Below are 24,092 nucleotides of genomic sequence, written 5' to 3'. Positions count from 1 at the left end.
GCTTTGATACATTTAGTGCAAAAGGTTAAAAGAACAGAGTGAGAGAGTTTAAAGATAAAAAAGAAAGTTTGGGTAAGGTTTAGAGGAAAAAAGGGAAAGAAAGGTTATTTGGTGAGGTTTCATAAGGAGAGATGATTTTAAAGGCCTAGTATGGTATGTTATTAAAGAATAGAAAGATAGAACTTTAAAAAATTTCGATTTTTGTTTTTAAAGGGTTAGTTTGAAAGAAGAGAGGCAAGTTATTAAAAAAAGAGAGATTTTTGGTGAGGTTGAGTAAGGAGAGATGATTTTAAAGGCCTAGTTTGGCATGTTATTAAAGAATAGAAAAATTTGAAATAAATATAAAAGGTGTATTAAATATAAGGGTAGGTTAAGAAAAGAGCATTTAGAAAGAGTTAAATAAAAGAGAAAACTAGGTTTAAAAAGAGCACACATGGCCAAAAAAGGAAATTGTTGAAACTTTTCTTGTCTGCATAGTAAACACTGGCGTTTTTATCTGTTTGAGTAATCAAAGTGGTGCTTTCTGTGCCTCCTTGGTTGCAAAGATTTGAACTGCTAAAGGACCACAGTCTGGGCCAGCTCGTGCTCTGTTGGGATGCTTGCAAGGCCGACCAGCCTCTCCTGCATCATTGTGGAGGGTAGATGTGTTTTTATTAACTTCAGCTTGGAGAAGCTGCGTTCTCCATTGGCAACTGTTACAGGAAGTGTTAGAAGTATGCGCAGAGCAACAAAAGCATTTGGAAAGAGGGTGGTCATCTTATTTGTGCACAAATATTCCAGAACAGCCTTTGGAGTTGATCCTGCTGAAATGTATCTTGAAAGGGCTTTCAGTTCATCACCTAAATCACTCGCATCAATATCGCGCATGTCATCATATGTCAACGCTGTCTCTAGTGCCCTGTATTGCTGGTGTAGGTCTTCTTCAGGTATAGTGAGGAGTTTTGGAATATCATACGACATCCCAAATATACTGCTGTGTTCCCTATGCTGCATGAAATGTTCTTCAACTGACTGTATTGCACAGTCTAGCACCTGGTTAAAGAATTCAACTTCGAATTGTTCTTTGGGGTCTCTTATGGGATTATCCCATGCCTCGTAATCAAAATGTCTTCTTCTTCGGTGACTCTTGTATTTTTGAATGGGTGGGAAAATAGCTTCAGTGTGAAGATCCTCTGCCAACTTCTGTGGACTCTTCAGAACGTTTTGAAATCCCTCATCTGACCAGTAAGACTGTAGGTATGACTTTGCTTTGTCCAGTTGTTCCATTGTTCCAGATATATCAAGGTCAACACCTTGGAGTCTCTTGCTTACAACATTTATTTCAAACAGTATGTCATGCCACAACACTAAGCCACACAGAAATTTGAAGTTATGTATGTTTCTGGTGATTCCATTTCCCTCTGCCACTGTTCTCCCGTGAACAGTTCCTGTCATACATTATCCTCCCTAATGGCAACTATGGCATCATCTGTCTTCCCAGTTTGGTGTTTGATAGGCTTTATCGCCTCCACTCGACTTTCCTATCATGTGGTACTCAGTGGTTTCACTGTCAGAGCGGATGTTCCCAGATGTTGCTTCAAAATTTGCCATCGATTCAGAGAAAAATACATAGATGCTTTGAATTACATTTAAAAATTCAGCAGCCTTACTAGAAGCTGATGCTGCATCACTGACCACCAAGTTCAATGAATGAGAACTGCATGGGACAAAAAAAGCTTGAGGGTTTAACTCTCGGATCCGTGTCTGCACTCCTCTGTTCTTTCCTCTCATGTTGGCACCATTATCGTAGCGCTGACCTCTCATGTCAGCTATTGCAATTCCCGTATCTTCCAGCTTTTTAAGAAGCACATTTGTCATACCAGCTCCTGTAGTATCATCAATGTCCATACATTCTAGAAAATGCTCTCTGACAGTCACCATTGCAGGGACATTTTCACCAGGTTCTGTTGTTGTTATAAAACGCACCATTAAAGAAATTTGTTCCATATGGCTGATGTCAGGTGTGCAGTCCAGAATAACAGAATAATATCTTGCTGACTTCAGATCTGCCACAATTTTCTGTTTGACTTTTGTTGTCAGTAACTGTATGATCTCATTTTGAATTGTTTTTCCAAGGTAGTGGTGTGTGTGCATTTTTTGGGTGGTGACTCTTCTTAGATGCTCCTGGAGTACAGCATCAAACTCAGCCATCAGCTCCACAATTTTAAGGAAGTTTCCATTGTTTGGCACATACAGCTGATCTGAAATGCCACGCAGTGCTAGGTTTTGGGTACCAAGCATTCTCACAATGGCAATGAGCCTTTCCAGAACATTTTGCCAGGAAAGAGACTCTGATGCAATCGTCTCTTGATGCTGATCATCTATGATGGCCTTTAACCTTAGTCTCATCTCACGCTCTTTCCACCTATAGAATGCTCTCTGGTGATTTGCTGCCTTCTCATGGCATGCCAGATTTCTAGCCAGATTTTTCCAGTCCTTTGTTCCTGTAGAACCCAATGTGGCTGGAACATTAGACTGGAAGAGTTTGCAACAAAAACAGTATGCAGCATTCTGGGGTTTTGAGTACATAAGCCATGGCCTCTCCACTTAGTCACTATTGGGGATTTCATGCCAGTAATGTGTTGGATGGAAACTTCTATTTTCGTTGTCTTTGGGGAACATGAAGTTTTTCACTTGCTGTGGCCCATGCAGTACAAGGAAGTCCCTCAGGCTACTGCTCAAGTGGGTCCACAGCCCTGGATCATCTAGACTAAAGGAAGTAAACTCAGCAGCAGCTGTTTCTTGCGCCTCCACCACACTCTTCTCTGATCTACACTTTTCTTCAGGAATGTGCATGGTTACATCCATTTGTGATGGAGATATGGATGCTGCAGTAGCTGCCAGGTCATCTGCACTCTGACTAACTGGAAGATCAGGCATCTCCTCACCACTCACATCCTCACTGGTGCCAGAAGGCTCACCATGAACATTTGTGTCTATGTATCTCAGGAGAGCTCCTTCCTGCTTAGATAGAAAAGCTTCTTTTGCTTTCTTTCTTTTTCTGAATGCTGCCCAGAGGAGCGTTTTCTTCTTTCACTCATGACTGCTGTTCTGTGCCAGCTATAGTGGCTCTCAACACTCAATTGAAGGGGACAAATAAGCAGGCTGGTAACAGGGCCTGAGTGAGGGAAGATCTCAGCATCTTAAGGGCCTACCTGGCTCTTACTTCAGCTGACTGCCTGTTCTCCTCAAGTAGGTTCAGGGAAGCAGCAGGAAACAGGAAGCTCCCTGAGGCCCGGTCTACACTACGAGATTATGTCGGATTTAGCAGCGTTACATCGAATTAACCCTGCACCCGTCCACACAACAAAGCCATTTTTTTATATAAAGGGCTCTTAAAACCGATTTGTGTACTCCTCCCCAATGAGGGGATTAGCGCTGAAATCGACATCGCTGTTTTGAATTAGGGTTAGTGTGGATGCAATTCGAAGGTATTGGTCTCTGGGAGCTATCCCACAGTGCACCATTGTGACCGCTCTGGACAGCACTCTGAACTGGAATGCACTGGCCTGGTGTACAGGAAAAGCCCTGGGAACTTTTGAATCTCATTTCCTGTTTGGCCAGGTGAGCTCATCAGCACAGGTGATCATGCAGAGCTCATCAGCACAGATAACCATGCAGCCCCAGAATTGAAAAAGAGCTCCAGCATGGACTGAACGGGAGGTACTGGGTCTGATTGCTGTACGGGGAGAGGAATCCGTGCTATCAGAACTACGTTCCAAAAGATGAAATGCCAAAACATTTCAAAAAATCTCTGAGGCCATAAGGGACAAAGGCTACAGCAGGGTCACAACACAGTGCTGTGTGAAACTTAAGGAGCTCGGACAAGCGTACCAGAAAACCAAAGAATCAAACGGATGCTCCGGGACAGAGCCCCAGACATGCTGCTTCTACGCTGAGCTGCATGCAATTCTAAGGGGGGGCCGCCACCACTACCTCACCCCTGTCCATGGACTCCGATGATGGGGTACTCTCCGCCATGCCTGAGGATTTTGTGGACAGGGAAGATGAGGAGGAGGAGGACAAGCTTGAGGATAGCACACAGCACACTGTTCTCCCTGACAGCCAGGATCTTTTTATCAACCTGACTGAAATACCCTCCGAAACCAACCAAGTCAGAGAAGGGACCTCTGGTGAGTGTACCTTTTTAAATATAATACATGTTATAAAAGCAAGCGTTTTTTAATGATTAATTAGCCCTGAGGACTTGGGATGCATTCGTGGCCAGTACAGCTACTGGAAAAGTCTGTTAACATGCCTGGGGATGGACTGGAAATCCTCCAGGGACATCTCCATGAAGCTCTCCTGAAGGTACTCTAAAAGCCTTTGCAGAAGGTTTCTGGGGAGAGCAGCCTTATTCCATCCTCCATGGTAGGACACTTTACCACGCCATGCTAGTAGCAAGTAATCTGGTATCATTGCATGACAAAGCCTGGCAGCGTATGGTCCCAGTGTTTGCTGGCATTCAAGCAACATCCATTCTTTATCTCTCTGTGTTATCCTCAGGAGAGTAATATCATTCATGGTAATCTGGTTGAAATAGGGGAATTTAATTAAGGGGACATTCAGAGGTGGCCGTTCCTACTGGCCTGTTTGCCTGTGGCTGAAAAGAAATCCTCCCCACAGTTAGCCACATGGTTGGGGGGAGGGGGGCATTGGTGCTGAGCTGTTCGCATTTGGCTAGCAGGGATCTTCCATGATACCAGCCATGCGGTGTGGGGAGGGGTAAAGTGATCATCCCAGATAATTGGATGGGGGGGGGGGGTTAGTTTGGTTTCTGCTGCACGTAGACAGGAAAACCACAGCACTAAATGGCCAACTCAACAGGCTTTGCTTGGTATGGGCGAGGAGGGCGCTGCTGTTATGAAGGTTGCAGAAGCCAAAAGACTATGGATTACCATGGCTGCCTGCAAGCTGAATTCTGTTGCCCGGCACTGCATGTGTGATCTCTAACACCAAAGCTGCAGGCACTCGATAAAAGATGCAAAATGAGACCTTGTACCAAAATCACATGTGCTATGTAATGTGAATAGCATTGTTCACAGTGAAAGAGTATAGCCATTGTTCTGTAAAATGTATCTTTTTAAATACTTCACTCCCTTTTTTTCCTCCAGCAGCTGCAAATGTTTCAAGCCTCCCTCCTCCGTCCCAAAGGCTATCTCAGATAAGGTGGTGAAAAAACGCACGCGCGATGAAATATTTTCTGAGCTCATGCAGTCGTCCGGCACTGACAGAGCTCAGCAGAACATGTAGCAGAGTACAGGAAAGCAGACGATGAACGTGAGGTGAGGTGGTGGCAGGAAGATCAGAGGAGGCATGATGCAACGCTGGGGCTACTGCGGGATCAAACAGACATGCTCTGGCGTCCGGTGGAGGTTCAGGAACAGCAGCAGGATCACAGACTGCTGCTGCAGCCCCTCTTTAACTGCCCTCCCTCCTCCCCAAGTTCCATTACCTCCTCACCCAGACCCCCAAGAACGCGGGGAGGGGTGGCTCCAGGCACCCAATCACTCCACCCCAGTGGACAGCCCAAGCAACAGAAGGCTATCATTCAACAAGTTTTGAAGTGGCCTTTTCTTTCCCTCCTACCCTCCTCCCACACCCCACCTGGCTACCTTGTGAGTTATCTCTGTATTTTAATAATCAATTAATAAAGAATGCATGTTTTTAAAATGATAGTTACTTTATTTCCTTTGCAAGCAAGCAGTGATTGAAGGGGGGAGGGCAGGTGGCTTACAGGGAATTTAGAGGCAACCAAGGGGGCGGGTTTTCATCAAGGAGAAACAAACAGAAGTGTCACACAGTACCCTGGACAGTCATGAAACTGGTTTTCAAAGCTTCTCTGATGCGCAGTGCTTCCTGCTGTGCTCTTCTAACCGCCCTGGTGTCTGGCTGCGCATATTCAGCAGCCAGACGATTTGCCTCAACCTCCCACCCCACCATAAATGTCTCCCCCTTACTCTCACAGAGATTGTGGAGCACACAGCAAGCGGCAATAATAATGGGAATACTGGTTTCACTGAGGTCTGAGTGAGTCAGTAAATTGCGCCAGCGACCCTTTAAATGTCCAAATGCACACTCTACCACCATTCTGCATTTGCTCAGCCTATAGTTGAATAGCTCCTTACTACTGTCCAGGGTGCCTGTGTACAGCTTCATAAGCCAGGGCATTAAGGGGTAGGCTGGGTTCCTAAGGATAACTACAGGCATTTCAACATCCCCAATAGTTATTTTCTGGTTTGGGAAGTAAATCCCTTCCTACAGCCATTTAAACAGACCAGAGTTCCTGAAGGTGAGAGCGTCATGAACCTTTCCTGGCCATCCCACGTTGATGCTGGTCAAACATCCCTTGTGATCCACCAGTGCTTGCAGCACCACTGAAAAGTACCCCTTGCGGTTTATGTACTGGCTGCCCTGGTGGTCCGGTCCCAAGATAGGGATATGCGTTCCGTCTATAGCCCCACCACAGTTAGGGAATCCTATTGCAGCAATGCCATTTATTATGACCTGCACATTTCCCAGAGTCACTAGCTTTGATAGCAGCAGCTCGATGATTGTGTTGGCTACTTGCATCACACAACCCCCACAGTAGATTTGCCCACTCCAAATTGATTACCGACTGACCGGTAGCTGCCTGGCATTGCAAGCTTCCACAGGGCTATTGCCAGTTGCTTGTGAACTGTGAGGGCTGCTCTCATCTTAGTATTCTTGCGCTTCAGGGCAGGGGAAGGCAAGTCACAAAGTTCCATGAAAGCGCCCTTACGCATGCGAAAGTTTTGGAGCCACTGGGCATCATCCCAAACCTGCAACACTATGCGGTCCCACCACTCTGTGCTTGTTTCCGGAGCCCAGAATCGGCATTCCACGGCATGAGTCTGCCCCATTAACACCATGATCTCCAAATTGCCGGGGACCACGGTTTTAGAGAAATCTGTGTTCATGTCCTCATCACCACGCTGCCGTCGCCTCCTCACCTGGTTTTTCAGGTGCTGGCTCTGCAAAAACTGCACGATAATGTGCGAGGTGTTTACAGGGCTGCAGTGAGCTGAACGGGCTCCATGCTGGCTGTGCTATGGTGTCTGCTCAGGCAATCCAGGGAAAAGGGCGTGAAATGATTGTCTGCCATTGCTGTCATGGAGGGAGGGAGGGTTGACTGATGACATTTACCCATAACCACCCACCACAAATTTTTGGCCCCACCAGGCATTGGAAGCCCAGAATTCCAATAGGCAGCGGGGACTGCGGGAACAGTGGGATAACTACCGACAGTGCACTGCTCGGAATGTCGATGCTTGCCACGGTACTGTGGACGCACACTGCCGAATTAATGTGCTTAGTGTGGACGCATGTACTCGACTTTATACAATCTGTTCCCAAAAATCGACTTCTCTAAAATCGGAGTACTTTTGTAGTGGAGACATGGCCTGAGAAGCTGGTGTTAATCAGTCCAGGCTCCTGAGAGTGCTAGAGAGGTACAGAAGAGACTCCTCCTCCTCTCTCTCCCTGCAGCTCCCGCTGCTTTCTGTTATTCCCTCTCACCTTTTCTCCTGCCTGCCTGTTATGTCTCTTGTGCCCCCCTTAGCCCTGGTCTACACTAGGACTTTAGGTCGAATTTAGCAGCGTTAAATCGATTTAAACCTGCACCCGTCCACACAATGAAGCCCTTTATTTCAACTTAAAGGGCTCTTAAAATCGATTTCCTTACTCCACCCCTGACAAGTGGATTAGCGCTTAAATCGACGTTGCCGGCTCGAATTTGGGGTACTGTGGACACAATTCGATGGTATTGGCCTCCGGGAGCTATCCCAGAGTGCTCCATTATGACCGCTCTGGACAGCACTCTCAACTCAGATGCACTGGCCAGGTAGACAGGAAAAGAACCGCGAACTTTTGAATCTCATTTCCTGTTTGGCCAGCGTGGCAAGCTGCAGGTGACCATGCAGAGCTCATCAGCACAGGTGACCATGATGGAGTCCCAGAATCGCAAAAGAGCTCCAGCATGGACCGAACGGGAGGTACGGGATCTGATCGCTGTTTGGGGAGAGGAATCCGTGCTATCAGAACTCTGTTCCAGTTTTCGAAATGCCAAAACCTTTCTGAAAATCTCCCAGGGCATGAAGGACAGAGGCCATAACAGGGACCCGAAGCAGTGCCACGTGAAACTGAAGGAGCTGAGGCAAGCCTACCAGAAAACCAGAGAGGCGAACAGCCGCTCTGGGTCAGAGCCCCAAACATGCCGCTTCTATGATGAGCTGCATGCCATTTTAGGGGGTTCAGCCACCACTACCCCAGCCGTGTTGTTTGACTCCTTCAATGGAGATGGAGGCAATACGGAAGTAGGTTTTGGGGACGAAGAAGATGAGGAGGAGGAGGTTGTAGATAGCTCACAGCAAGCAAGCGGAGAAACCGGTTTTCCCGACAGCCAGGAACTGTTTCTCACCCTAGACCTGGAGCCAGTACCCCCCGAACCCACCCAAGGCTGCCTCCTGGACTCAGCAGGCGGAGAAGGGACCTCTGGTGAGTGTACCTTTTAAAATGCTATACATGGTTTAAAAGCAAGCATGTGAAAGGATTACTTTGCCCTGGCATTTGCGGTTCTGCCTTTGCAAAAGGTTTCTGGGGAGGGCAGCCTTATTTCGTCCTTCATGGTGGGACACTTTACCACTCCAGGCCAGTAACACGTACTCGGGAATCACTGTAGAACAAAGCATTGCAGTGTATGTTTGCTGGCATTCAACCAAAATCCGTTCATGCGGTGGGAGGAGGCAAAATGCGACCTTGTAACGAAAGCACATGTGCTATGTATGTAATGTTAACAGCAAGGTTTACCCTGAAAGAGTGTAGCGACTGTTTTATAAAATGTGTCTTTTTAAATACCGCTGTCCCTTTTTTTTTCTCCACCAGCTGCATGTCTTTCAATGATCACAGGATCTTCTCCTTCCCAGAGGCTAGTGAAGCTTAGAAAGAAAAAAAAATGCACTCGCGATGAAATGTTCTCCGAGCTCATGCTGTCCTCCCACACTGACAGAGCACAGACGAATGCGTGGAGGCAAATAATGTCAGAGTGCAGGAAAGCACAAAATGACCGGGAGGAGAGGTGGAGGGCTGAAGAGAGTAAGTGGCGGGCTGAAGAGAGTAAGTGGCGGGCTGAAGACAGGGCTGAAGCTCAAAGGTGGTGGCAGCGTGATGAGAGAAGGCAGGATTCAATGCTGAGGCTGCTGCAGGACCAAACCAGTATGCTCCAGTGTATGGTTGAGCTGCAGCAAAGGCAGCTGGAGCACAGACTGCCACTGCAGCCCCTCTGTAACCAACTGCCCTCCTCCCCAAGTTCCATAGCCTCCACACCCAGACGCCCAAGAACGCGGTGGGGGGGCCTCCGGCCAACCAGCCACTCCACCACAGAGGATTGCCCAAAAAACAGAAGGCTGTCATTCAATAAATTTTAAAGTTGTAAACTTTTAAAGTGCTGTGCTTAAAGTGCTGTGTGGCATTTTCCTTCCCTCCTCCACCACCCCTCCTGGGATACCTTGGTAGTCATCCCTCTATTTGTGTGATGAATGAATAACGAATGCATGACTGTGAAGCAGCAATGACTTTATTGGCTCTGCAAGCAATGATTAAAGGGAGGAGGGGAGGGTGGTTAGCTTACAGGGAAGTAGAGTGAACCAAGGGGCGGGGGGGTTCATCAAGGAGAAACAAACAGAACTTTCACACCGTAGCCTGGCCAGTCATGAAACTGGTTTTCAAAGCTTCTCTGATGCGTACCACGCCCTCCTGTGCTCTTCTAACCACCCTGGTGTCTGGCTGCGCGTAACCAGCAGCTAGGCGATTTGCCTCAACCTCCCACCCCGCCATAAACGTCTCCCCCTTACTCTCACAGATATTGTGGAGCACACAGCAAGCAGTAATAACAGTGGGAATATTGGTTTCGCTGAGGTCTAAGCGAGTCAGTAAACTGCGCCAGCGCGCCTTTAAACGTCCAAATGCACATTCTACCACCATTCTGCACTTGCTCAGCCTGTAGTTGAACAGCTCCTGACCACTGTCCAGGCTGCCTGTGTATGGCTTCATGAGCCATGGCATTAAGGGGTAGGCTGGGTCCCCAAGGATACATATAGGCATTTCAACATCCCCAACAGTTATTTTCTGGTCTGGGAATAAAGTCCCTTCCTGCAGCTTTTGAAACAGACCAGAGTTCCTGAAGATGCGAGCATCATGCACCTTTCCCGGCCATCCCACGTTGATGTTGGTGAAACGTCCCTTGTGATCCACCAGAGCTTGCAGCACTATCGAAAAGTACCCCTTGCGGTTTATGTACTCGGCGGCTTGGTGCTCCGGTGCCAAGATAGGGATATGGGTTCCATCTATAGCCCCACCACAGTTAGGGAATCCCATTGCAGCAAAGCCATCCACTATGACCTGCACATTTCCCAGGGTCACTACCCTTGATATCAGCAGATCTTTGATTGCGTGGGCTACTTGCATCACAGCAGCCCCCACAGTAGATTTGCCCACTCCAAATTGATTCCCAACTGACCGGTAGCTGTCTGGCGTTGCAAGCTTCCACAGGGCTATCGCCACTCGCTTCTCAACTGTGAGGGCTGCTCTCATCTTGGTATTCATGTGCTTCAGGGCAGGGGAAAGCAAGTCACAAAGTTCCATGAAAGTGCCCTTACGCATGCGAAAGTTTCGCAGCCACTGGGAATCGTCCCAGACCTGCAACACTATGCGGTCCCACCAGTCTGTGCTTGTTTCCCGAGCCCAGAATCGGCGTTCCACAGCATGAACCTGCCCCATTAGCACCATGATGCATGCATTGTCAGGGCCCGTGCTTTCAGAGAAATCTGTGTCCATGTCCTGATCACTCACGGGACCGCACTGACGTCGCCTCCTCGCCCGGTATCGCGTTGCCATGTTCTGGTGCTGCATATACTGCTGAATAATGCGTGTGGTGGTTAATGTGCTCCTAATTGCCAAAGTGAGCTGAGCGGGCTCCATGCTTGCCGTGGTATGGCGTCTGCACAGGTAACTCAGGAAAAAAGGCGCAAAATGATTGTCTGCCCTTGCTTTCACGGGGGGGGGAGGGAGGGAACGGGGGGCTGACGATATGTACCCAGAACCACCCGCGACAATGTTTTAGCCCCATCAGGCATTGGGATCTCAACCCAGAATTCCAATGGGCAGCGGAGACTGCGGGAACTGTGGGATAGCTACCCACAGTGCAACGCTCCGGAAGTCGACGCTTGCCTCGGTACTGTGGAAGCGCTCCGCCGAGTTAATGCACTTAATGCACTTAGAGCATTTTCTGTGGGGACACACACACTCGAATATATAAAACCGATTTCTAAAAAACCGACTTCTATAAATTCGACTTAATTTCGTAGTGTAGACATACCCTTAGTCCAGCACAGCACTCCACCATCTCTGTGCAGCTAGAGCAGAGAGAATACATATGCACCAGCAGCAGACACAAGTTTTTACACTCTGGGTCCTAGTGGCACCCCTCCACAGTCTGGCACCTGAGGCAGCCGCCTCAGTTCACCTCATGGTAAGGCCAACCCTGCTTGGGGGTTAAAGCAAGTTGCTGGCAGCTCTCTGAGAGCATTGTGAGCCAGCCTCATGCCCAGTCTCTGGTCACCTGCTGAAGCAGATTTGTCTGCACTGCCCTGGAAACAGGTGGTTTTTTTCAGACTCCAGCAGATGCCATATTAGCCATTGCATCAGGTGCTGGGATCACAGCGATTCTTTGGAAGCACCATGGGGCCTAGTTCCGATTCTGGAGAGCACCATTTAATCAGTCACAAAGCATTCTGGGATGCAGAGATAGCAGGTAGGGTGCAGATGACTGAAATGTGGGGTCATGTTCTGAAAAAGAATGAAAAATGCTGATGAAAAGAACATTTGATTTGCGTTTCTAGCTCTCTGCTCTGGACTTACTCATACTTGGGTGTGTTCCCCCACTGCTAAGTACATCATGAGTTAGGATTCAGGGAAGTTCTATCCCTTCCTTTTCTCTTCTCTTGTGACATGTCTATGCTGAAAAGAGAAGACTACGACTTTTGGCTCCACATCATTGCTGCTGGGGAAGGAAAGAGACTTGTATTCTTAATGAGGCAATTGTGGGTTTTAGTGACCCATTCCCCACAGAGCTGGGGAATTTTAGAAAACCGTGCCTTGTATTGTTAGCAAATAGCAGAAATGATTTCCCAGAGAAAGCTGAAATTCACCAGCCTCCCAACCAGATGCCTCTGTTGTGACCACAGTTATAGATACGTGCAGATATTATAGAGAGGGAAGGATTTCTACAGCATCCAAACTTCTTTTTTGTTTTAACTAAAATCAAATTACAAAGTAACTACACAGTCATTTGAACCTAACATTACAAGATTTCTTAATATTTGCAGGCAGAGCCAATCATTAGTGTCTGATGTTCAAATTCATGCAGCATCTCAGATTGTCTTGGTACATTAATATTTTTAGGATGAAGGTCTCACCAAGATAGTAATTCCATCATGCTAGGTGCTGTACAAACATATATACATATATTCTTTGGGAAGATTTATGACAGGTTCCCCATTCCATTAAATAGGTATTTTGGTCACACTATAGTAAGGGTACATTTAATAATAGGTTAATAAATGATTAATAGATGCTCTTACCATGTTACAAACAGGAGAAATATGTTCTATAACTGGCTATAAACACATCAGGAAAAGGTATTACAGATGATTAGAAATCATGGCTATGGACAATCTATTGACCAGTTGGGCACTATAGCAAATGATGAACCATTTATTAACACATCTTTTAATAATTTATTATGCCTTTATAAGCTATTTATAAATGTGCCCGTAATATAAAGTGTGACCAGCACCATCTACTACTTGGGACAATTGGAGGGGTAAGGTCAGTACCCTTAGTTCTTGTCTGGGGGAGAGGGTTCAATAATCTGCACCCTCCTGGCTTGCCTGAATGGAAAGAGAGCAGAGAACAGTAGCCATCTATCATCTAACCCTTGCACTCCTTCGGCAATCTCTCACTGATTACGTTAGGCATGTTTGGGGGTCTACAGGGAATTCAGGATAATACCCTCCTGTACACAAAACCAGAAGCTGCTGGAGTACATTGGCCCTTTTCAGTTGGGGTTAGAGGGTTAACCTAAGTGTAATGTACCATAATTCAGACCCTGCCACAAATTGTCTGCCTGGCGTCATTATTAAGTGGTCTTCACTAAAGCTGAGCTCAGACTGGTCTCTGAACTGGAAACAATGGATCATTCCAGCTCTGCGCAGGATGGTGAGAGACAATGGGACATTTTTCTTCCCTGAAAATCAGCCATTTGGTGAGCGTAGCTGAGGCCCAATCCTCTCATTTTGATCACCTGGAGGAATGTGCTTGTTCAGAAGCACCACACTTGGACCACTGCATTTGGTTTAACTTAATGATATGTGGAGTTCACTTTAAAACTTGACTCTTCAGTGCACTGGGACCCAGAGGAAGGAGCTGTGTATATAGCGTGGTATGGTGTAGGTGAGCTTGTGCGAGGTTCCAGACTGATGGCCCCTGGAGACTGAAATCCTCTGTGCATCTACAGAAAATGAATAGTGTAGACAGCTCCACTGCAGCATTCTCTCACACTCAGAGGTGAAAGTGGACCGGTACAGAGAACTGGTAAGAAGTGGCCGCTGGTACTGGCCCGTACGCAGCCGACATTAAAGCACCGACACGCTTTTATCAAAGGTTTTTTATCTTACTTTCACCCCTGCTCACACTGCACCCAGGCCAGTGTGCGTAAAGCCTGACTTAGAGGGACAGCTGCACAACCCCGTTCCCTTCTAAACCTCTCTGCTGAACGAACTGAACTGTAGTGACAGGTTTCAGAGGAACAGCCGTGTTAGTCTGTATTCGCAAAAAGAAAAGGAGTACTTGTGGCACCTTAGAGACTAACCAATTTATTTGAGCATGAGCTTTCGTGAGCTACAGCTCACTTCATCAGATGTATACCGTGGAAACTGCAGCAGACTTTATATACACACAGAGAATATGAAACAATACCTCCTCCCACCCCACTGTCCTGCTGGTAATAGCTTATCTAAAGTGATCAACAGGTGGGCCATTTCCAGCACAAATCCAGGTTTTCTCACCCTCCACCCCCCCACACAAATTCACTCTCCTGCTGGTGCTAGCCCATCCAAAGTGACAACTCTTTACATAATCAAGTCGGGCTATTTCCTGCATAGATCCAGGTTTTCTCACATCCCCCCCACCCCCCTACACACACAAACTCACTCTCCTGCTGGTAATAGCTCATCTAAACTCTCAGGCATTGGCACCCTGACAGCAGGATTGTCTGGCTATGTAGACTCCCTCCTCAGGCCCTACGCTACCAGCACTCCCAGCTACCTTCGAGACACCACTGACTTCCTGAGGAAACTTCAATCCATCGGTGATCTTCCTGATAACACCATCCTGGCTACTATGGATGTAGAAGCCCTCTACACCAACATTCCACACAAAGATGGACTACAAGCCATCAAGAACACTATCCCCGATAATGTCACGGCTAACCTGGTGGCTGAACTTTGTGACTTTGTCCTTACCCATAACTATTTCACATTTGGGGACAATGTATACCTTCAGATCAGCGGCACTGCTATGGGTACCCGCATGGCCCCACAGTATGCCAACATTTTTATGGCTGATTTAGAACAACGCTTCCTCAGCTCTCGTCCCCTAAAGCCCCTACTCTACTTGCGCTATATTGATGACATCTTCATCATCTGGACCCATGGAAAAGAAGCCCTTGAGGAATTCCACCATGATTTCAACAATTTCCATCCCACCACCAACCTCAGCCTGGTCCAGTCCACACAAGAGATCCACTTCCTGGACACTACAGTGCTAATAAACAATGGCCACATAAACACCACCCTATACCGGAAACCTACTGACCGCTATTCCTACCTGCATGCCTCCAGCTTTCACCCTGACCACACCACACGATCCATCGTCTACAGCCAAGCTCTGCGATACAACCGCATTTGCTCCAACCCCTCAGACAGAGACAAAAACCTACAAGATCTCTGTCAAGCTTTCTTACAACTACAATACCCACCTGCAGAAGTAAAGAAACAGATTGATAGAGCCAGAAGAGTTCCCAGAAGTTACCTACTACAGGACAGGCCTAACAAAGAAAATAACAGAATGCCACTAGCGGTCACCTTCAGCCCCCAACTAAAACCCCTCCAACGCATTATTAGGGATCTACAACCTATCCTAAAGGATGACCCAACACTCTCACAAGTCTTGGGAGACAGGCCAGTCCTTGCCTACAGACAGCCCCGCAACCTGAAGCAAATACTCACCAACAACCACAAACCACACAACAGAACCACTAACCCAGGAACTTATCCTTGCAACAAAGCCCGTTGCCAATTGTGCCCACATATCTATTCAGGGGACACCATCACAGGGCCTAATAACATCAGCCACACTATCAGAGGCTCGTTCACCTGCACATCCACCAATGTGATATATGCCATCATGTGCCAGCAATGCCCCTCTGCCATGTACATTGGTCAAACTGGACAGTCTCTACGTAAAAGAATAAATGGACACAAATCAGATGTCAAGAATTATAACATTCATAAACCAGTCGGAGAACACTTCAATCTCTCTGGTCACGCAATCACAGACATGAAGGTCGCTATCTTAAAACAAAAAAACTTCAAATCCAGACTCCAGCGAGAAACTGCTGAATTGGAATTCATTTGCAAATTGGATACTATTAATTTAGGCTTAAATAGAGACTGGGAGTGGCTAAGTCATTATACAAGGTAGCCTGTTTCCTCTTGTGTTTTTTCCTACCCCCCCCCCCCAGATGTTCTGGTTTAACTTGGATTTAAACTTGGAGAGTGGTCAGTTTAGATGAGCTATTACCAGCAGGAGAGTGAGTTTGTGTGTGTATGAGGGTGGGGGGGATGTGAGAAAACCTGGATCTATGCAGGAAATAGCCCGACTTGATTATGTAAAGAGTTGTCACTTTGGATGGGCTAGCACCAGCAGGAGAGTGAATTTGTGTGGGGGGGTGGAGGGTGAGAAAACCTGGATTTGTGCTGGAAATGGCCCACCTGTTGATCACTTTAGATAAGCTATTACCAGCAGGACAGTGGGGTGGGAGGAGGTATTGTTTCATATTCTCTGTGTGTATATAAAGTCTGCTGCAGTTTCCACGGTATACATCTGATGAAGTGAGCTGTAGCTCACGAAAGCTCATGCTCAAATAAATTGGTTAGTCTCTAAGGTGCCACAAGTACTCCTTTTCTTTTTGTGAACTGTAGTGGTGGTTTTTAATCACACAGACGATGGCTTGCTACCAGCTGGACCACTTGAAATAGAGTCACAAAGCAATAACTCTATATCTGAATTCTCAGTCCTCATCTTCAACGGAAACCTGCACACACACATTCAAAAGATGAGCCTGGGAGCCTAAAGTCATGATTTTGCTAGACACAAACAATGGTAGACTGAAGAGAGACACTGGATTTATGGCTTATTACAACTATCCCTCCCAGCTGCTTCCCCCCTCCCTTTCCTCCCTGTGACTGGAGGGGTATTAACAAGCCACTGCACCTTGAATGATCCCTTGAAATATGTGTTAACTACTTACACTAAATAATCTGTTCTATCTTGTAGTTAGCTGTGACTCTGAGTAAGTTTCCTAGACCTGAAGAACAGTTCTGTGTAAGCTCATAAGCTTGTCTCTCTCACCAACAAAAGTTGGACTAATAAAAGATATTACCTCATCCACTTTGTCTCTCTAATATCCTGGGACTGACACAGCTACACCACCACTGCACATAACATCTGCATTTCAGTCATTTCCAACTCAGTGGGAATCAAAATGCTGTTATCTGGGGGAAGCTTGCTGCACCACTCGTCTGCCTCGTAACAGGATTTCATTCGCACGAGGCCTCAGATGAGGAGATGAGCCTCTTGTTGCTTTGGAGGATTTCTGCCCACTGATCCCAATTATCAGACGGGTGAGCTCTTTTCCACATCTCTTTGGAGCAGTGGGCGTTGTCTGGGATTCTCCGCTCAGTGTCCCCCCGGTTCCCTTTTATTGAACCTCTATTCTCAATCTCCATTTTCATGTTCATCGCTGTGTCTTTGTGGCCCCTCCCCATTCCTGGAGGGGGGTGCTGCTGCTGTGATGGTGCTCCTTCACAGAGATCAAATAGGTTCTTTTAAAAAATAATAATAGGTCTGCACCTTGCCCCAGAGTGACTCCAGAAAATGGGACTCTAACTGGAATTGCAAAGACATGAGCATGCAACACCTTCCTGTAAGCTTTCAACACTCCAGAAATTATCACGTGGCAATACATTACCCAGTCATGATTTTCAGTTGCCCTCTGGAAAACCCTGCAGTCTGATTGTGTTTTGCAATATCACTGTAATGTATTATTTTGTCCCTTACATGTCCACCATGCAAATAATTCACCATTAATAGCTTCATAGAGTTTTAAGGCCAAAAGGGATAATATAGTCTGATCTCCTGTATATCACAGTGTGACATACCAGGGCACAATCCAGATTAAGGAGTAGCTGCATCACCCCTGCCCTGTAACCTGGGGTACCCTTTACAATGCCCTGCTGCTATAGCCTCTAGCCTGGACTGCTCACGAACATCCTCCAGCATGTAAGTCACTCCCAGCTATGTCTGTGTGTGCTGCAGCCAGCCAGCCACACCTTTGCTCGTACCAGTCTTGGTTATGCTGCAGAGTGACCCCAACGTCCGCCTCACCCTCCGTCCTGGATCTTCCCCCAGAAATGTAAGTCCTGTATTGCCCAGTACTCTCCTGGACAGTACAAATATATTAAGTGTGTTATTCCTTTAAGGAAATAATATGTCAGCTTATTATTTTAAAATAGTTATCCAGTTATTTCAATTTAAACACACAGGATTAGATAAAACAATACAACTACAAAGAGATCAATTTTAAGCGAGTCCAAGTAATAAAAGTGAGAAATGCTTACAAGAAAAATAAAGATAAAACTCTTTCTGGTGCCTGACTTAAACTATATGAGAGTCAAAGAGAAATTCTCTCACCACATGCTTTCAGCAGTCTTACTGACCAAATTCTTTAGGTCAGGACCCCTCTCCCAGGGTCCATCAGCTGCTTCCTTTGTCTTTTCAGGTGCAGAGAATGCGATGGGCAGAGGGAATAGGGAGGGAGAGAGAGAGAGAGTCCTGTCCACCCTTTGAGAAGTATTTCCAGCTGGGAGCAAGGTAACAGGCAGTCTGTGTGGAAGGAAACTCCATGCTGTTTCTTTTCTAAGATGTAGATTTTTGCCCCTGACCCCTTTCCTGCCAAAGAATGGCCACTTCGCAGGTAATGGTCCATCAGCCTTTTTTACACCTGGCTAAGGCATCGCTTGCCCTTTGACTCTGAGGAACTGGTTTGACCACTCCCTAGGTTTATCTGGAAAACATATGTTTAGTCATGATCTCAGCTTGTTTATAACTGCACAGATAATGCTGCTATGTGCATTTTGCCATGCTATTACTGATCATCAAATTATGAGGTATTTAAATGATACCTCACAAGGCATACCGAACACAGGGGCATATTCTGTCACATTTCCCGCTTTACAAAGCTGCGGGAGGGTTAGCCACTGGCTGACCTGGAGACACCAGGTCAAGACCCTCTTTCCTGGGTAGGGCATTTGCCACCATGTTTTTTTCCCTCCTTTATAGACACAATTTCCATATTAAACTCCTGTAAGCCCCTAATCCAGTGTCTGATGTAGCGGTACACAGTTCAAACACCTTGTCAAAATCTGGACTGGCTAGAATAGGCTTTTTAGACAAGATTTTTTTTACCTTATCAAAACCCTCTTGCCATGCCTTTGTCCATACAGCTTTGGGTTTTTTTACATAGATCTGTGCTTGCAGATACAATGTCACTGAACAGACACACAAACCTTCTGTAATAATTTACCAGATCTATGAAAGACTGGACCTGTTTTTTTGGATGGGGGTATAGGCCATTTTACAATGGCTTCAACTTACCAGGGATCAGGGGATATTTGACCTTCCCCTACCCAGTGTCCCAAATAAGGAACTCTGGCTGATCCAATTTTACATTTGGAGGCTTTTATAGTTAGGCCTGCTTCTTTGAGCTTTGACGGCACAATTTTAAAGTATTTTTTGTGATCAGTCCAAGTATTGCTAAACTCTCCGATGTTGTTGACGTACGCCTTTGCAAAGTTCCACAAACCATTTAACACTTGGTGGACCAGCCTTTGAAAGGTGGCTCCTGCATTAATTAACCCAAATGGTAACATTGTGAATTCAGATATTTCGTTTTGCTTACAATGCCCAGCATATCATCAATTCTAGTCATGGGATACACATCTGGTACGGTGACAGCATTGAGTTTTCTATACTCAACACAGAACCTTACCATGTTGTCTTTCTTAGGTACCAAGACCACAGGTAACACCCAAGAGCTGTCAGACTCTTTAAATTACTCCCAGTTCTTACACACTTTCTATTTCTATATGAATTTGTTCCTGCACCTTGCCAATGGCTCTGTAGAGTCTGCTGGCAGGCAGCTGTGGTTCTTCTGTAATGATTTTGAGTCTGGCTTGTTAGAAAACACCTCTTTGTGTTCTTGCAGCACTGACAACAGCTCTGCCCTTTCAGATGGAGTTAAGGCACTGCAGATATCAATGCTTTCCAGAGTTGAGTCAGTTTGGCGTTCAGCCATCAGCTCAAAGAGGCAGCATGCCTCCATTTCCCCATCTGAGCAGCAGATGTTTACCCTGTCATCCCTTCTGTGATCTCTGTCATCCCTGCTTTAAGTCTGTTTACATGTACCGGGTGTGGGACAGCATTACCATGTGACTTTTTAACATGATATGTATCTTCATCTACCTCTATCACCTCAAGAAGTCCTTCCCAAGAATTTTGCATTTTTTTCCACAGGGCTTAATACCATTGCTAAGTCTCTTATTTCAAAAGAGCATTTGCAAATATGTTTCTCATACTACACCTTTTCTTTGGACTGACAGTCTTTGGGGTTAGTTTGTCTCTTCTTTCTTTTCTGAACCTTTGTACATATTCAGTTCCTGGCTCTCCCTCTGCCTCGGAAGTTGCATGTCACAGGCTGAGAACAGGAGAGACCAAGGTGCCACCAATGCCCACGGCACTGCAATGGCAGGGAACTGATTAGATGAGACATTCCCAGATGACACCAGCATGCAAACCATGCCTCATGCTGCAGAGGAAGACTTATAAACCCTAAATAAATTGGTTAGTCTCTAAGGTGCCACAAGTACTCCTTTTCTTTTTATAAACCCTAGAGTCCCTGCAAATCTGATCTGGGAGAAAAATCCCCTGACCCCAGATCTGGAGGTCAGTACGATCCTGAGTGTGTAAGGAAGACCCACAAGCCAGGCATCTGGAAAGAGGACTCTCTAATTCACCCTATATGGTGTTCTGTCTCCTGCTGTGGCCAACCTCTGATACTTCACAGGAAGGTGGAAACAAACCAGTTCCTAGACATGTAGCCAACTGAGCATTGGGGGGAAACTTTCCTTCCTGACCACCTACTGGCTGAAGCCCTGAAGCATTAGATTTAATGATAGACATTATCTTAATGAATACCTGCAAGTGTTATAAGTATGCTGAGGGCAGTGCAAGCGGTTCCATTCTCCACTTGGCTCCTGAAGGTAGAGGATGAACAGGAGGATTCAGATTCACAGGTTCCAAGCCCAGAAAGGACAGTCACCACTATCCAGTCTGCCAGGCCACCCCCTCCTTCCCAACCACACAGAGGTCATCGATTTTCCCCAGAAGCTGGATTAAGTCATATGTTTTTAAAAGATACCAATGCTTGGAGTCTTTGACAGGAGAGAAGGTAAGTCCACCACCTCACCTGGTAAGTGTTGGGATTCCTCCGAGACCTTTTTCCACTGGACTTCTCAAGAACTCACTTGTACTCCAGACTTTGTTACTCTGGTATCTTTATTTGGCATACAGCAATACTATGCTGAGATGGTCAGACTCAAAAGCAAAGGGTGGATGCAGGATACATCACAGCTCCAAAGTTACACAGTTATATTCCCTTTGTATACATTTACACATCTTATTGCACTTACTATACATTGCATCACATCTTCTGGATTGGTTGCTTTGCAAGAACCAATCCCTGTGCAGCATGTGCTGTCCACCCATTGTCCACGCTCATTCCTAATTTATCTTGTCCATTGTTATCTTGTTTGTAGTAAATGGTTCCCTCTTATCTAAGCTGGCTCAGACTTTCAGTCTTTTAGCCTACTAACCTATTTACTTATCTGCGTTGCATAAATGTTCTGTTTTCAGCCTAATGATCTGTTTCCCTCCCTAATTCTATCTTCCAAGAAGTGCTCCCCACATCTGTTACTCACTCATGACAGGCCAAGCCTCAGCTACACTAAACTGTTCCAATGTTTAATTAGCCTCAAAACTAGGAAATTATGTCTTATTTTAAGGCGGAATTTATCTAACTTCATCTTCCAGACATTGGATCTTGTTATGCCTTTGAAACATGACCCCCGCTCCGCAATCAAATGTCTCTTCCATGTGTAAGTGCTTACACACAGTGATCAAGTCACCTCTCAACCTTCTCTTCAGCAATCTGAATAGACTGAGCTCCTTCAACCTCATATCAAAGGCTTGTTTTCTAGCCCGGGGATCATTTTTTGCCTCTCCTTTGAACTCTCTCCAGTATTTCCTCAGCCTTCCAGAAGTGTGGACATCAGAACTGGAGATAGTATTCTAGTAGCGATCTTACTAATGTTGTATACAGATGCAAGATCACATCCCTACTTCTACTTGATAGTCCCCTTTTTAAATATCCAAGGATCTCAAATTTATCCTTTTTGACACAGCATTGCACTGAGAGTTAACAGTGAGGTGATTATCTATAATGACCCTCTAGTCCTTTTTTGAATCACTTTTTTCCAAAATAGTCTCTCATTGTGTAGGTATAACCTGCATCCTTGGAACCCAGATGTATTACCTACCATATAGCTGTATTAAAACACACTTTGTTGGCTTGTGATCAGTTAACCAGGTGATTCAGATCCCTCTGAAATAGTAATCCATCCTCCTCGTTATTCACTACCTCACCAATCTTTGTGTATATATACACTATCTCACACAATTGCCTTTATCAACCAGACCTCTAATCCTATCCTGTTTGACAAGACCTACCTTGCATGAAACTATGCTGACTAGCATTAATTATATATTTATGTTTTTGACCTTCCTTATTGCTTTAAAATCAGATAGCTAATATTTTGTATCTGCTGGAAGTTGCAAAAATGAAGTGGGTCCTATCAATCTCCACAAAACGATCCTCTCTCCTATCAGGTGCAAAATGTCTTGTCAGTGCACTAGTGCCCATCACACACTGGTCCCATCACCCCAGCTAAGTCTGTTGCAACAGTTTTTTGATGCTCTGCTGTATTCCATCAGTAGGCGCAGATGTAGCATTGCCTTTTCCCTGGGTGGTGCCTGACCACTTTCAAAATATCAAGTGTCAAAATATCCTGTGCGAAAGATCACCCTCAGCACTTGGGTTACACCTAAACCTCCAGCACATGCGTGATAATACTCTGCAGGGGAAGTTAGCCTTCTTTATACTCTTAGACCGCTTGATACATTCCCTCAAGCTGAGCTATTTGCACATGCACCTTCCTGCCTGCAGAATAATGAAAGGCATGACAAACGTGCTGATTTTACAGTCCTAGAATTTAATTACTTCATCTCATGTTCCTCCTTTGCTACCCAACCTACCCACATCCGGAGCATGCTGGTACCAGCAAGCCTGCACATTTCCAAGACCTCATCACCAATAAAAACACTGTCAGCATTTTCTGTTTCCATTTTAAAACCTAGGTTTCGTAGCTCTAGATTTTTAAAACCGTTCTCAAGAAAAGAAATGAAACTTGGAGGGGGAAAAAGTGAAGGAACTGGATCTAAAATATGATGGTGAACAATGCTTAACCCCACTGCTGCAGCCAGACACATTCATGCTTCAAAAGAGATCAGTAGCTGGAAGTGCAGATATTGAAATCAAACCTGTTCAGACTGGAAATGATGCAAGAACAACCACATTTCCTGACATATGTGATTGGTTTGAAATTGCATTAGAACAGCTGGGTCTGCACTAGATTGCTGCTCCCAGCAAAATCCAGACATAGCAAAGATATGTGAAAAATTAAAAAGCAAACCAAAACAAACAAACCCAAGTTTTTTCAAAACCAAGAAATTGGCCCCATTCAGCTACTCCTAAACATCAGCCAGGGGCACTGCATATCCAACAAGTAGCAATTAAAGAGATACAAATGTGAAAGGTCTCGCATCTAAAGGACAGTTACAAAAGTACTGGAATAATTAGCATTTCGAAGGTACTCACCTGTTAGAATATAGGTATTCAGGCCTGCCTGTAAAGGTCTATACTTTAAGAACTTAGGTGTAGTTTATCACTTTGCTAATTATAGAGGTATAAAACAAAGAATCAAAATCACGGTCCACCTGTGTATGGGCCTTCTCTCTCTAGGATAGTCTGAAGCCTTGTTCTTAGGCTAAGGTCTTTGGCTAAGCAGCAGGGGCAGCCTTACAGTCACATCCTCACATTTCAAACCAGTCACATTGAAATAAGGTGGTATTGGGCTATTAGGAAGACAATCCTGTCCTGATAATGCCCATCACCACCAGATAAAGAAACAGATCTTAAGAAAGCAATCTGTCTGGCAAGAAATCACTTATCAATGGTTCTGGCTATGAAACCCTCATTTCTGTATTGTTTTATCTTTATGGCCCCCACTTTTCTATTGTTAATCTGTCTGGTTCTCTAATTGTTTCTGTCTGCTGCATAATTCATTTTGCTAGGTGTAAATTAATTAGGGTAGTGGGATATAATTGGTTAGAGAATTATGTTACAATATGTTAGGATTGGTTAGTTAAATTTCAGTAAAATGATTGGTTAAGGTATAGCT

The 24,092-nt window shown here is 45.6% G+C and overlaps 1 protein-coding gene across 3 annotated transcripts in view; it reads right to left on the bottom strand.

Annotated features, from left to right (window-relative positions):
- The window catches only part of VSIG4 (V-set and immunoglobulin domain containing 4), a 104,393-nt gene that overhangs the window by 17,274 nt on the left and 63,027 nt on the right, over positions 1 to 24,092 (bottom strand). The window contains exon 18 of one of the 3 annotated variants that reach the window (XM_048863318.2): positions 11,834 to 11,904. The exons of the other annotated variants lie outside the window; for them this stretch is intronic. The gene's annotated coding sequence lies outside the window, so the exon portion shown is untranslated. Of the gene's footprint in view, positions 1 to 11,833; positions 11,905 to 24,092 lie in introns of those variants that run through there. 3 annotated transcript variants of the gene reach the window in all.

This window comes from Caretta caretta, chromosome 9, assembly GCF_965140235.1.
Source record: "Caretta caretta isolate rCarCar2 chromosome 9, rCarCar1.hap1, whole genome shotgun sequence".
Classification (NCBI taxonomy): domain Eukaryota; kingdom Metazoa; phylum Chordata; order Testudines; family Cheloniidae; genus Caretta; species Caretta caretta.
This window is presented reverse-complemented; position numbering and strand designations above follow the sequence as displayed.